Raw genomic sequence first — 14,448 nt, forward strand, 5'->3', positions numbered from 1 at the left:
CAGGGCTTGAGCCCAGAAGAGATCACTCAACTCAAGAGAGTAAGGAGATTACCGGGCAGTGGAGGAGGAGAGGGCAGGGCAGGGCAGGGCAGGGCAGGGCAGCGAGACGAGACGAGAGCAGGGACAGCTGGGAGGAATCCTGGGGGCAGCAGGGCCTGGAGGCAAGAGTGACCGAGAGCTCTGAGCCTGGCAGGTGAGAACCACAAAATCCAAAGGTTAATTCCCTCAGCCCCAGGGGGCATCAGGCTTTGGCTCCCACGCTCCTGGCCAAGCATCGGGCCTCAGCACAGACACTTTCCAGCAGAGACAGCCCTCTTCTTCCTCCGAGTTACCTTCAGACTCGGCTCAGGGGACCCCTTCTCCTAGAGAAGACTTCCCTGGTCCGGGCATGCACTGTGCTGTCCAACAACCTGGGTTTGAATCCCAGTTCTGCCTCTTGATAGCTGTGTGACTTTGGCCAAATGTAACCTCACTTTCCTCATCTGTATAATGGCAACAATACTACCTACCTCATGGGGCTGTTTGAGGATGAGTACTTAGCAGAGAACCTAACACACAGTAAGCACTAAATAAATGTTACTATTATTAACATCCCGCCCACCTTGGGACAGTTAGTCATGCCCTCCACCTTACACCTCCTCCACTTGGGAACTATTTGTCAGTCTGTGTCTCTCCCGGCCTCTCCCTACCCCTACCCAATTTGTAGGGCTACGTACGATGGAGGGCCCAGTGCTAAAGGAAAATGTGGGACCCCTTGTTCAAAATTAAGAATTTCAAGACGGTGACAGTAAAACTGAGGGTTTTACTTTACAGGGCTCCGTGCAACCAGACTCGTGAAGCCAGCCCTCTCCCCGCCCCCACCCAGCCCTGGGCCTGGCCTGGAGTAGACGTCAGTGCCATGCTACAAAGTAACATGCCAAATGACATTGGAATGGGTTCCATAATTTCCATCTGGAATTTCGTTTTATCCTTCCTATAGAAATAACATCAATCCAGTTTTATGGTTGAGGACACGGAGGTTGAGAGACGGGGTGTGCCTTGCCAGAAGTCACCTGCCTCGTGCAATGCAGAGCTAGGATGTGAACGTAGACCAGCTTGGTGCCGAAGCCCTGCCTCTTACCCTCTGGCTTCCTGGGGAGGTAGGGAGAACCTGGCCCCAAGGGGTGAACGTTGTCAACAAGGCCCAGGGGGAGGGAGCTGAAGGGACTGGGACTGGCCCCCTCCTGGGGAGAGCCACATAAACAACGAGCTCCCTGGGCACCAGGGCTGCTACACAGGGAAGGGAGTGTGAGAGGGCAAAAGGTCACTCCTGAGAAGGCTCTGCCCGAGAGCCGCAGACCCTAGCCCACGCTCTCTGGACATGAAACCCTGCCTTCTTGCCTTAAAGCCCTTCAGGGGCTGCCACTGGCCTCAGGATAACTCCCAAGCCTTTAGTATCCTGCTGGACCAGGGAGGTCCGCCCTCTGCTACCTGTGCACTCTCTACCCTCTCTCTTCCACTTCTGTCCTCCCCTCCCCCATACCAGGCCCCACCTGCCATCACCCAGGCCTTAGCCCACACTCCTCCCTCTCCTCATCGCTGCTTCTTTGCCTCAACTCCTGGTCACTCTAGGCTCCCTGAATCTCTCCTTTTGACACACGATACAGGGGCAATCACCTGCCCTGGACCATCCTGGGCTAGAATGCATGCTCCATGGAGGCAGGGCTGCTTGGCTCACAATGCTTGGTACATCAGGTGTCTGAAGGCACCCCCCTGCAACAGAGGCAGGAGGGTCCTGCACTCCTTCTCCCCTTCTCTCCACTCCCTCCTAGTCCTCTTTTTCTTGTCCAGGCATCTGGAGCTCAAGGTGGGAGAAGCTCAAACTTGCAAGGGGAAGAGAATCATCATAGAGTATCCTCCCCACGCCCCACCTGCCAGGCCTGGGCTGGGTGTTGTACATCCAGTTACTGTATCTAATCCCCAAGCACCTTCCAGATGGGGGTGGGCACTATGAATGTAAATTATTCCTATTTTCCAGAGGAGTCTGAGACCACCTGCCTGAAGTGGCAACAGGGCCTATAAGTGGAGAATGCAGGATTTGAACCCAGGTCTGTCTGGTGCCCAAACACCTGGCATCCCCTCTGTCCCTATGACTCACTGTTTGGAGCCAGCTCCCTTCCAACCAGGGAGAGTTGTTTCTCACCCATGCCTTCAGTTCACACACACACCCAGGCAGCTCAGCTACCCTGTGAGATCAGCAAAACCCTAGTGCAGAAGGCAGCACCCCCATCAGTGAGAGGCGGATGTAGAAGTCACCCCTCCCCTGGGTCAACAAAATGCCAGTGTAGTAGAAATACCCCCCAGGTCAGCCAAACACTAATGGGGGAGACACCCCCACTGTCAGCAAAATGCTGGTACAGGAGGTATACCCTGCACCCCAAGTCAGCAAAAAGCCAGTGAGAGAGAAACTTCCTCACTCCTCTCTGCCCAGGGCCCATGACATGGGCTGGGGGTGCACAGAGTCCTCCAAGGTGGTGCTCTTGGGGTGGGGTAGGGGGAAGCAATGGGGCTGGGGCGGCAGCTGCTGGGGGCGGGGGGGGGGCTGCAGCTGGGGAGCGGGGCAGACTCGGGTGAGAGTTCTCACATGGCACTAATGAAATCAACCACCAGCCTGCCCCCCCTTCCCCAGGGACCCTCCAGCCTCCAGCTGATGCAATGCCCAGGCCAGATAATTGTTTTCTTCCCTCCTTAAAGGGCCAGCTGCTGTTGCAGCTGCAGACATCACCCAGACCCCTGAAAGACCCCACAGAGCGTAGCACCTGGTTAGGGATAGGGGGAGCCCAGAAAGTAGCGGCTTGGCCCAGGCTCTGCAGAGGAAAATTTAATTAATGCCCGAGACCAGAAAGGTCTGTGAGCAAGGAGGGAGAGATGAGAGTTAAGACAGAGACAGCGCCTGGCCCACAACCCCATGCCCTGAGGGAAGGGAACCTGGTCCCGGGCTGGGTCCCCAATACCTGGCTTCTTTCTGCCTGCCTGTCCCGTCAAGTCCTTGGCACAGGGGTTGCTAGTGAGTTCAGTAGTTCTCTCCCAAGCTTCCCTGAGTGCCAGGTACTATGCGAAGCAGTTCAAATCCACCATTTCATTCACTCCTCCCAGCAGAACTGGAAGGTGGGACTGTTTTACTGAAGGAGGCTCGGAGAGGGGAAGGGATTTCCTCAATAGCAGCCAGAAAGTGGCAGAGCTGGGTCTGAAGTCAAGTTTGCCTGACTCTGGACTTCATACCTTGCAGAAGGTCGAGTACGTGTGGAACCCCAGGGCTGGAGGTCCCTATGCCAGGCAGCCCAGCACTGAGGTCAGGAAGGAGGGTCTATGGGCCCTAAACAGGTTCAGAAGGGCACAGTGCTTGGTTTAAGCACAGATTTCACAGACCCCTTCCCCAGTCACCTCCCCCAACCCCCAACCAGAGAATGCCCCATTAGGCTGCCCACATGCCCCCAGGGACAGTTGGCAGCTGCCTGATTACAGACTAATTGGTGGCTGGCAGCAACTCTTGGGGGGTGGGGGGGTGGTGGTGGTGGCTAGTTAACCCTCTGGTGACCAGGCCTAGCCCAGAAAGGCCCTCTCCCCACCACTTCAGGCCCCAAACCCAAGGACCCTAGACTTAAGAAGGCATCATAGGCAGAGGACCGGACCAAAGGGGCATCAGGCTTCCTCTCCACACCCAGACAACATCCATGGGGCTAGAGGTAGACTCTGACATTCACCTAGGCTCCCCAGCCCCAAAGTGGCAGTGCCAGCCAGCACCCCTTGTTCCCTGGCCTTGAGTATGGCATTGCCTACGCCATCAAGACCACAAGAGCTATGGGCGCTCCCTGGATTTCCAGGCCCAGGATACTGGGAAGAAACCCACTCCTCTGGGCTGGGTTATCCAGACAAGGGGATGTAGGCATGGGTCCAGGCAGCCTGGAGGCTAGCCAGTGAAGCTACCCTCCCCCTGAATGAACGAGTGTCCAGGTTGCCCACCAAGAGTCCTGCCAAGCCTCCCTGAACTCCCCACCATGGATTGACCAACTGCCTTTCCCAGTTTCCCAAAAGCCCCCTCTTCCCCTCCTAGGGCCGGAGTGAGCACCATCCCTTTCCTTTCATGGGCTGAGGGGGTTCTCTAGGCACCACAATGGTGTTTCATTGGGAGGAAAGAGTGGCTGCTTGTCAACCAGGGCACAGGCAGGAGGGAGAAAGCAGGCTGCCTTCCAGCTCCCTTTCCAGGAGAGATTTTAAGCACTTTCCAAAAATGCCATGCGAGGCAATGCTGTTGAAGACCATGGCCCCAGGTGCTCTGAGAATCAGCAAAGAACTCAAGACTCTGGGGTCCTCTACCCCATTTTCCAGGTTTCCTCAAACACCCCACGTTTCCCTCTCATACCTTAGCCCCCACCCCAGAGCCATCAAACACACTCTGCTGATCCCCTGAGGCCCCGCCCCCCCCCCCCCCCCCGACCCTGCACACTCACATCCTTACGTGGCTCCTCACGGCCCGAGCCCCCCTCCCCCTCTGGTAGTCCCCCAGACCTCCGCAGCCCCCTCCCCACGTCCACTCCCAAGCGAGCAAGGCCTACTGACTTACCCGGACGTGGGTCCAGGGTCCAGACAGGGAGGGGTCTCCGCCGGGCTTGGCGGCTCCACAAGGCGGGGCAGGTGCTGCCCCGGGACCCCGCCCCGCGGACCCGGCGGTGGGCGCGGCCCCGTCCCAGGCGGGCGGCGGACTCCGAGGGGGTAGGGGCGCGGGGCGGGGAGGGGCGGCGAAAGAGGCTCACGGGGGCATCGCCCGACACCGGGCCGGGCAGCTCCGCTCCGCCCGCCTGCGCTGCTGGCTCCGCAGCCGCCACGGTTCTCAGCCGCCGCCGGGTGCAAAGCCCAAGCCCCGGCCGGCGGGAGGCGAAGAGGGAGGCGGGGCCTGACGGGGGCGGGGCCTCGGCCGGCGGGTGGGGCCACTGGAGGGGCGGGGTTAATGGGGGCAGGGCCTTTGGTGGTGGGCGGAACCTAGGGAAATGGAGAGAGTCTGGGTTTGCCCAGTTGCAGGCCACCCAGGGTAACAAGACCAGCCTCGAAGGGTTTGGGGTCTAGAGGACGCCTCAAGCCTCTCCACGTCTCTCGGACACTCTGGCTTCATGACTGGTCCCCCTCTCCACCACCATTTATATCTGCACTTTTTCATCCTTCCTCCTCTTTGGGGAACCTCGCAGGACATCACTGGCACCATGGTACCGCTACTCCCTGCTGGACCAGATCCAGGAAAGTCAGATGGCGGGAGATGAGGAAATGACTTACAAACTCAAATGCGATGTATAGGTGGAAAAACTGAAGCCTAGAGAGGAGAAAAACCTTGCGCAAGTGCCTGCTGTGAGGAAAAAAACTTTCTGTGACCCGAAAATGTGGAAGACCTGAAGCCGGATCCCACAACTGGCCAGAGGGGAAGCCAGGACTCAATTCCATTCGCATATTAATTAAGCTTTTGTTATCATCTAATCTACATCACGCCTAGAACTAGGGCCCGTGTTGTAGCATGAATGCTCTGGAGCAGCAGGGACATTAGATTGGAGGGACAAGACAGAGACCAGGGAAACGGCTGGAACAAAGGTAGAGGTGAAGGGTGGGGAGAGCAGAGCCCGTGAGGATGTGGGAGAGGAGGGAGAAATTGAGGTTCCCCTGTGCTCTTCCCATGCTCCCTATCACAGAGACATGGAAACCAGGGGCTCCCTTTGGAATCATGGTCCCTTTGCACATTTGATGACAACTTAGACAAATGTGCAAATGTATGCTTTGCAGATAATTTCAGAGACTCCAGGGACAAAGGATTGGGTGGAGGGTTGACTCTCAAGTGCATATAGAAGAATAAACATGCAGGAATAAAAAATAAAATCTAGAGAAAAAGGAATGGAAAGAGATTTTTGCCTTACCTGATATTAAAACATAACGTCAACATACTTAAAGCAGTATGGTATTGAAGCAGGACTACACGAATCAGTGAAGCAAAATGGGGTAGAGGAATGGATTCAACTCCACAAAGGAATTCGGGTATGATAAAGATGGCACTTCAGGCAAATGGAGGCAATAGGCCTTTCAACAAATGGGTGAAATAACTGGCAAGTCATTTGAGGAAATGAGAGAGAGCTGTGTCCTTACCTTACACCGAAGTAAATTCCAGGTGAAGAGCATATTTATATAACAACACCAAATGTACCAGAAGAAAGCATGAATGGATGTTTTAATCCTAGAGACGGAAAAGACTTTCCTAAGCACGGTGAGAGCTAGAGGCCAAAGGAAAAATCCCGATAAAATTTAAAACTCCTATGGAGAAGACGATAGACACTATAAAAACTTCTATAGAGAAGAAATTATCATACTCAAGTTTGAGAGACAAATGACAGACTGGAGACCCTAAATCCCAGCTGCCCTCTACTACTGTCCCCTGAGAAACGGGTGAGCAGAAGGGACAGCGGCGGCTGTGAGAGGGCCAAGCACATTGCGGAGGCTCCTCCCACAGCGCCCTGGCCAGCGCCCACCTGTTCAGGGGCCGGGAAGCCCCGGAAATCCCAGCCGGGCCATCTGGGTCCACAGCAGGTGCTTATAGCACAGCAGAGCCAGAGTCAGCCCCGATGTTGCTCACCGCTTCCCTCGTGTGGCCATCCTGGGAACTGTAATCCTGTAATCCAAGGTTCCAGTTCGTGCAGCTCTCAGACGTTAAGGTGGGATTTTTTTTTTTTAAGATTTTATTTTTAAGTAATCTCTGCACCCAGGGTGGGGCTTGAAATTACAACCCAGAGATCAAGAGTCGCACGCTTCACCAACTGAGCCACTCAGGCGCCCCATGGGATCTTTTTTTCTTAAAATAAATAACAGCTAAATTTTTGAGGAAGCTAACAATGTTCTAGGCATTGTACCAAACACTTAACATACAGCATTTCATTAACGCTCAAAGCTGCTCTTCTACGTCCACTTTATTATCACCTCCATTTCACACATGAAGAAACAGGATTTGAGGAGAAGTGGCTTGTCCAAATTCGAAGTAGCAGCATCAGGATTCAAAGCCTGACTCTTGGTCCCACTCTTGATATGAGAAAGCCAAGGCCTTGGAAGAATTCAATGAAACAAAGTTTTTTGAAGTTAACCTTGAGCCAGGCTTTGTCCCAGGTGCTGAGGATTCAGTTGAGAAAAAGTCATTAGGGGAGACAGAGAAACATTTCTGACACAGTGAATCCTGGGAACAGTCAAGGCCCTGTTAACCACGGGGGAGAGAGGAGAGGTGCAGGCCCTTGAAGCTGAGTCCTGTGGAGTTTGAGAGAGGGGTGAAGGAGTGGGGCAACACTTACAAGTCTGGGTGGAGGATGAGTGGAACTTAGGGGAGGAGCAGTGGTCTGAGTCTGACTCTGGGGTAGGTTAGAGATGAGGCTGGACAAATATACTAGGGCCAAGTTCAAGTTTGGGCAAGAAGATTTTGAGAACTTTTCTATGGTTCCATAGACTTGGTCTAGGGGTCACCTGCTCTGCTGACCCAACCTGCCTCTTTCCTCCCAGATAGTCCCCACCTGAGCTCAGGGTACCAGCTGCTTAAGTCAGAAGCCTGGGAGTCACCCTTGACTCCTCCCTCGTCCTCACTTCCATCCAGTTCATTATCAGGGCCTGCGCAGTCTACCTTTTAAATACTCCCCAGGTTCATTTGCTGCTATCCGTCCCCCATGGCCGCTCCCCTCGTCCACACTGCCCTCCTCTCGCTCCTGAATCCACGGCTGGCAGTGACTTGGTGTGGAGGCCTCAACATCTCCAAACTTTCACACAAGAGAAAGCCTTCTAAAACAAATCTGTCCACATCTACTCTCCTACTGAAAACCCTTTTCATTGACCCATTCAACAAACATCAAGTGAGTGTTTGTTACATGTTAAATACTGAGGACACGACAATGAGAAAAACAGAGAATTTAAAGTCTGTTAGGAGGGCAGACGTCAATCAAATGACTCCCACACCAAAATAATACATAATTACAAACTGGAATATGTGCCCTAGGAGGGCCTGACCTAGTAAGGGAGGTGCTAGAATGCTCCCCAAGGTACTTCATCTCAAGTGAATAGCAACCAGAGCAGAGTCAAGGATAGGGTAAGAGCTTATGCAAAAAAGCTTCTCTGAGTCTCAGTTTCCTCATCTATACCATGGGGCTATTTATAGTTGTGAGGATTAAGTGAGTGAATATATAGAAAGTCCTTAGAACAGGTCTTAGGACATGATAAATTTTCCGTAAGTGTTAGCTATGGTAACAATAATTATTATTTAAATTTGCTTTAAGTAGAGAGCCAATGATGGTTTATCAGCAAAGGAGTTAAATCATAAAGAAGTATTTTGTAACGGTCATTCTTGCTGCAGTGAGGAGCATGGTTTGGAACAAGGAAAGAGCAGATTGGGGGGGGTTAATGAGGGCGATTTTGCAGGGGCCCACTGAGAGCTGTGGGGCATTTAAACCAAGGAGGCAGAGAGCATTTGGAGACATTTTGTGATTCGGGTGGGCGAAACCACTGGCCTTGGTGTTTCGTGGTAGGAGGCTGCGGGAGGTGGCAAGGGGCTCCCAACATCTCGGCCCTAGCAACAGGGTGGGTGGTGATGTTCTTCACCAGATTGGGAAAGCTTGGAGGAGGACCAGGACTGGGGGAGGTGCTGAGGCCAGTTATGGATGTGTTCAGGCACAGGCACTGTGGGGCGTCCTAGATACGGGATGCAGAAGCAGCTGATTGGGGTCTGGAGGCCAGGGAAGAAATAGTGGCTGCAGACACAAAATTGAGATTGTTGGCAAATACTTGAAAATTCAACCTCAATCATCCCGTCTGTAAAATGGTAGGAGGAAGGAGATAGCTAGGTGATTTTTTTTTTCTTTAAAGGTTTTATTTATTTTTGAGAGAGAGCGAGCGAGCGCACGCAGGGGAAAGGCAGAGAGAGAGGGAGACAGAGGATCCGAAGCAGGCTCTGTGCTGGCAGCAGAGAACCCAGACTGGGGCTTGAACTCATGACCTGTGAGATCATGACCTGAGCTGAAGTTGGATGCTTAACTGACTGAGCCACCCGGGCGCCCCAATAGCTAGATGATTTTTAAGGTTTCTCCAACATGTGTAAGATTCCAGTTGTTGAGGCTGGTAGGACCACAGAGACAAGGAGGAAAAAATCCACGTGGCCTATAAGATTTGGCAGAGGCTCTTTGGAGGCTCTTTGCTATTCTTTCATCACACTATCTTTTACTGAGCAGCTACTATGAGCCAAAAGCTCTCTTGGAGTTGGAAGAGTAAGACCTTGCCCTTGCCCTCAGGGAATTCAGTTTGGTGCTGGGACAAAGCAAAGGGCAATTACAAAAATGTAACCCAAGTACCCGAAGGCAAGCTTGGGAGACCAAGAAGGCTTCCTAGAGGAACTGACATCCAAGACAACACCTGAAATTCAGGCAGAAGAAAGCCCTGTGGGGAATCTGGGCTGGGGAAGATTATGTGGTTATTTTAGAGATTTTCATCCCTCCCGATTTTTTCATCTGGACTCTGCCCTGAGAGTCTATTTCAGGTACCAGGGCCCAGATACTAGTAATTGCATTTCATAGGCTGCGTTAAATTGGTCTTCTAGATCCTTCTCCTCAAGCTCCTTGTGGCCTCAACTCCACATGCTAGCATTTGCTAGGGCTTGGATGAAGGCACAGCAAGAGAGGCGCCCAGAGCGCAAACTTAGGGAGGCACTCACTCTCAAGGGTGTGCAACGTGTCCTTGGCCCTGCTCCCCGTTCACACCCCCACTCCAGACTCTCCGGTGCTCATATCTTGCTGTCCACACACAGGGCTCTGTTTACAAAGACCCTCCCCCACCCCCATTGGCCTGGTGAAAGCTCACTCCTGCTCCAAGGCTCAGCTCTATCTGAAAGTCTACTGCTCTCACCACCCATCCCTGCCTCCACCCTAGGCCAAGGTGGTCCTCTGTGCCCTAACAGCATGGTAACGGCTGCATAGTGCAAACCAGACTCTGGCATCAGAGCCCTGCTGTGCTATTTATCATCTGTGAACCACTCTCTGAGCTGGTTTCCACATGTGGAAAATGTGGTGCTGACTTCACAGGGGAGTTGTAAAGATTAAATGAGAACATGTATGTAAAGTGATCTGCAGTGATTGGTACAGACTCCTCAGTAAGCGGTAGGTATTAATACTTTGTTTATACTTCTTCTGAAGCACTCATGTATTCTAATTATTCTCCTGTCTTTATCTTCACTATACCATAAGTTCCTTGGGGCAGGGAGGAGGAGGAGGAGAGGAAGGAGGAAGAAGATCTTTACAAATGACATTGAACAAGCCCTAAGACATGTCTGCTGCATAAATCAAAGAAATGACAAATTCTATGGAAAAAGTTCTGGGCAGGAAATCTGGAGCCTTGGGCTCTAGTCACATGGTCCCAGTGATGGCACAGTGCCTGCCCAACTTACACTCACTTGGAAGAAAAGCTGCCCAAACCGCAAACCCTTTTGAGCCCGTTGCTTTAGACCACTTGGCCCCTTCAGCTTCTAGACTTGAACAAATGGGGCCAGCACCAGAGCCAAGGGTTACCATTTCAAATATTAGCCGGTGACCTTTAACTAATGGCCTACCACAACAATCTGAGACAGGCCAATTAGAGGCTCTCTTGGACCAAGGAACAGAAAGAAACTGTCAGGTAGTGGAGGGAGTTGGAGTAGGCAGGTCAGAGACAAGTGAGCCTCGGCCAGTAAAGCCATGTGCAAGCCAAGATAAGAGGGAACAGAGACCAAGAAGCAGCAGAAGCTGGTTAGTAGGAAGAGGAGAAAGGAGCAGCCCTGTGCAGAGATGGGGAGGGTGTCAGGGGAAAGAGAATGAATAGAACAGTGAGTCCTAGGGCTGCCTCATTCCTGCTGGCATTTCAATTCCAGTCCTCACAAGAAAAAATTCTTTATATTTCAGCTACATTGGGTAGATTTCTGTACCTTGCAGCCCAATGAGGCTGACTCTACTTGTTATGTTGGTCAGTCTCTGCCTTTCTCTCTGCACCTCAGTATGACTAGACCATCTCCATGGTCTTCTCCAGATCAATGTTTGCTTTGAACACCATGTAGAGAGAATGAATTTTGGGTTGTTGGCCACTGAGTTACAGCATTAGTTACAGAGTGCCATGACATCCTGGCTCCCGAAATAGCTTGGTGACTGGTTAAAGAGCCTGTAGGAGGATCCAACACGTACCTGACTTTGAACCTGAGCCCTGCTGATAGTCTGCCTCCCCCTGTCCATTGCATCCTTTGTTGGATCACAAAGGAACTGAGAAACCAGGGCTGGTGTTTCTCCAGTGTCTTTGGCTGCTGAATGCCCTACCTACTGCCTTAACACTTTCCTGGACCCACTTCAGCATTTCAGAGGAGTCCAGTGCCAGGTCTGCTCCAAAGAAAGTGCCACTCCAGGAAGATTGTGAACAAAGAAAGTTTCCTTCTTTGGTGCTAAGATTTCCTGCCTTCCAGCTGTTTGGCTCTCAGCCTGTGCCCTGCCGTCAGCTTTCTAAACTAACAACTATGTTGATAATAATACTTCCTTGCTTTTGTGTGGTACTTTGTACTTTTCAGAGCATTTTCATGCTTGTTGTCTTATTTGATACTCACAGAAACCCAGGGAGAATGGGCAAGAAGTGAGGTGTAGAGGATAATACCTATCATTTCTCCCATCACATCCACCCCCCCTCCTTGAAACAATTTATTTTAAAAGAACTTAAAAAATTATCCCTCTGTTCTTTTTAAAATACATGAAAATAATGAGACTGAGCTTGATTAAGTGACTTGCCCAAGATCACAGGGCAGGTAGACAGCTGAGTTGGAACTAGAAAGTTTCCAGTCACGGATCACACTTAAGCAGGACACATCTTGCAAAACACTGCTGGCCATGGCAAGGGACCTCTGAGAGACATGGTGTGCTTGCACTACTGTCCCTCCCCCCCCCCCCCCCCGCTTTTTAAAAATGTTTTATTTACTTTTGAGAGAGAGAGCGTGAGCAGGTCCCTACCTGCAGAGGGGGGGCAAGGGACAGAGGATCCAAAGCAGGCTCTGTGTTGACAGCAGCAAGACTGATGTGGGGCTCGAAATCACAAACCACGAAATCATGACCTGAGCTGAAGTCAGACGTTCAACCCATTGAGCCACCCAGGCACCTCCACCCTGCTGCCCTTTTGAGGCCTCTGGGGATCGTTCACCATCTTACCGCTCTCGTCCCTACAGAGACTTGGCTACCCTACAGTGGCATGGGTAGCACCAGGAGCCCACAGAAGGTTAGATCCAAGCATTTAGTAATGGTTCCTTACATGTTGGCAAAGATAAGTGCTTTGGGAAGAGTCCGTGTTCTTGCTTTGATTACAGAGCCCTTCACGGAAGGTAAGACAGGAAAGGAAAGGCTGAGTCCCTCCTTCAACCAGCACCTCTGAAAAAGAGGAAGCAGAAGTAATAGTTCTTGCCCATCCTCCTTTCCTAAACTCTACTCCGCAGCAAGGATACCCTGTCCTGGCCCCTCTGTTTTGGGCCCCTTCACGAACTGTTCTCATTGCTGCACTGTCACCTGGTCAGGATGAGCCCACCCCTCCCAATCACAACACAGATTCAAGTTATCCTGGGAGACAGCAGTAAATTCTCACCTCACAGTTCTAATAGGGGTGGGCGAGGAAGCAAAAGAAGTGGGAAGCCTCTGTGCTTTCTCAGGGTCTGCCCTTGCTCCTTCCCCAGCGCCCCCTAGAGGGCATAGTGTGCTTCTCTTGTGGCATCACCCAGCCCCGCAACTCCAAACAGCACAACTGGGAAATGAGTCAAGGCAGTCAGCCTATCCAATGGCCCGGCCAGTATGTCAGCTCAGGTGAAGACAAGAGAATAGAAAATGTGCTTGGAATTTTGAACAGAGGGAATTTATTCCAGAGGACAGCTTAGAAACCTGTTGGCTTGTAGGAGCAAAAGGGCAGGGTGGGGCAGACTAGAGAGTAATAGCTGCAGGAAGCTTCTACCAGGCTTGGAAGATCAAATGGAAGGGTGTTCCTGGCTCCTGAAGTGCACTTGTTGCTGACAGTGTGCGAGCTTAGTTTTTGAAATGATGCTGCTGGCAGAGCTGCTCGAGGTCACTGGAGCCCACCGGTACCCACTGCTGCCCCCCCAGGACCACCAACACTGCTAGAGCCCGTGACAGTAACCCACCACTGCTGGAAATGCTGAATGTCTCCGAGCCCATAACCACCAGCTGCTGCCAGAGTCTCCAGTGGATGCAGAGAGGAAATGACTTTGCCTGTCCCGCACCGGTCCCATCTCCTGGCATACCGTTTCTCACCTGTTACTTCCCATTCGCAGAATCTGACAGGAAGCCAGTTGGCAAAGGGAGCCTGGGAAATGTAGTTTTCAGGGCCCGGCATTCTTCTGTACAAAGCAGAGCATTGAAAGGCTAGAGCAATAGGCAAATGACTAGCACAAATGCTACTGAAAGTTACACCTCATTTGGGCACCTTAAAGGCCATAGGTATTGGACGTTAGCTGATTACCTCATGACTCCATTTTCCCTTTTCTAGGATCCATGTGTTTCTAGGAAGCTGGCTCCCTGGGAGCAGAGCAGGGCTGAGTCAGTCAATCCCACTGGCCAGAATGATTGGTTCAGGGTGGTCATATGAATCAGCCAGTCCAATCAGAGGGAATTTCAGGATTTTTGCTGAGAAGGCTGGCACACAGGCTGTCTCTTCCTTGCTAGCAATGAATGAGGAAGCAGGAAGGCCTTGGGAGCTGTTGGCAGTCATCTTGGAATAATAATAGGAGCAGAAACCAGGAAGAAAGAGTGGCCTTGAAGACTGGGAGATTGATTTGGGGGCACATAACCCAGATGCTGTGGCCACTGTGTAGGAAGCTCTGGCAGAGGTGATCAGTCTTGTGCCCTTTATGGTGCCTATTAGCAACCCACAAAGCAAGACCAATTTATGAGCATCATGGAAAAATCTGGAAGAGAAAGAAAGTTCTAGGAATCAGCCACTTTTCCCAGGGTCACATCTTGGACCAGTGGCGTTTAAACGTTTTTTATTGTACCTTCAATACATGTGTGACCAGTACACATGTAGCTGTATAAATAACTCAAATAAAGCTTCACAACAGTTTTCACTGTATTTACCCTGCTATGTGCAATTAATTCAAATTTTCAATTCTATTCCATTTTTAAATAAAGCTGCTCATAAATTTCTAAATGATTTCATGAACTAATGGTTAGGACCTGCAATTTGAAAAACATTACCCTATACCATGCCATCATCAATTGCTGTAAAACTTAACTCTTGATTTTAATCATCCTAACCTTTGCTGACTTTCCTGCTTTTGTACCCATATTCCCTGTCTTCCTTTGCTCTGAAGGACAGTTACAGTGTCCCATGTCTTATTGGAGGTGAACCTCTCTC

At 51.4% G+C, this 14,448-nt stretch overlaps 1 protein-coding gene across 3 annotated transcripts in view; it reads right to left on the reverse strand.

The window, feature by feature from the left end:
- Positions 1-13,686, reverse strand: part of RIMS3 (regulating synaptic membrane exocytosis 3) — a 51,732-nt gene extending 38,046 nt beyond the window's left edge. For 2 of the 3 annotated variants that reach the window (XM_086716605.1, XM_086716607.1), the window contains exon 1: positions 4,604-4,918. The gene's annotated coding sequence lies outside the window, so the exon portion shown is untranslated. Of the gene's footprint in view, positions 1-4,603; positions 4,919-12,342; positions 12,459-13,216; positions 13,433-13,554 lie in introns of those variants that run through there. The other variant, XM_086716606.1, reaches the window with a different exon arrangement.
- Between the last annotated feature and the right edge of the window lie 762 nt (positions 13,687-14,448).

The sequence above is a fragment of the Puma concolor genome, chromosome C1 (genome assembly GCF_028749965.1).
Source record: "Puma concolor isolate L17-30 chromosome C1, mPumCon1.1.hap2, whole genome shotgun sequence".
Taxonomy (NCBI): Eukaryota; Metazoa; Chordata; class Mammalia; order Carnivora; family Felidae; genus Puma; species Puma concolor.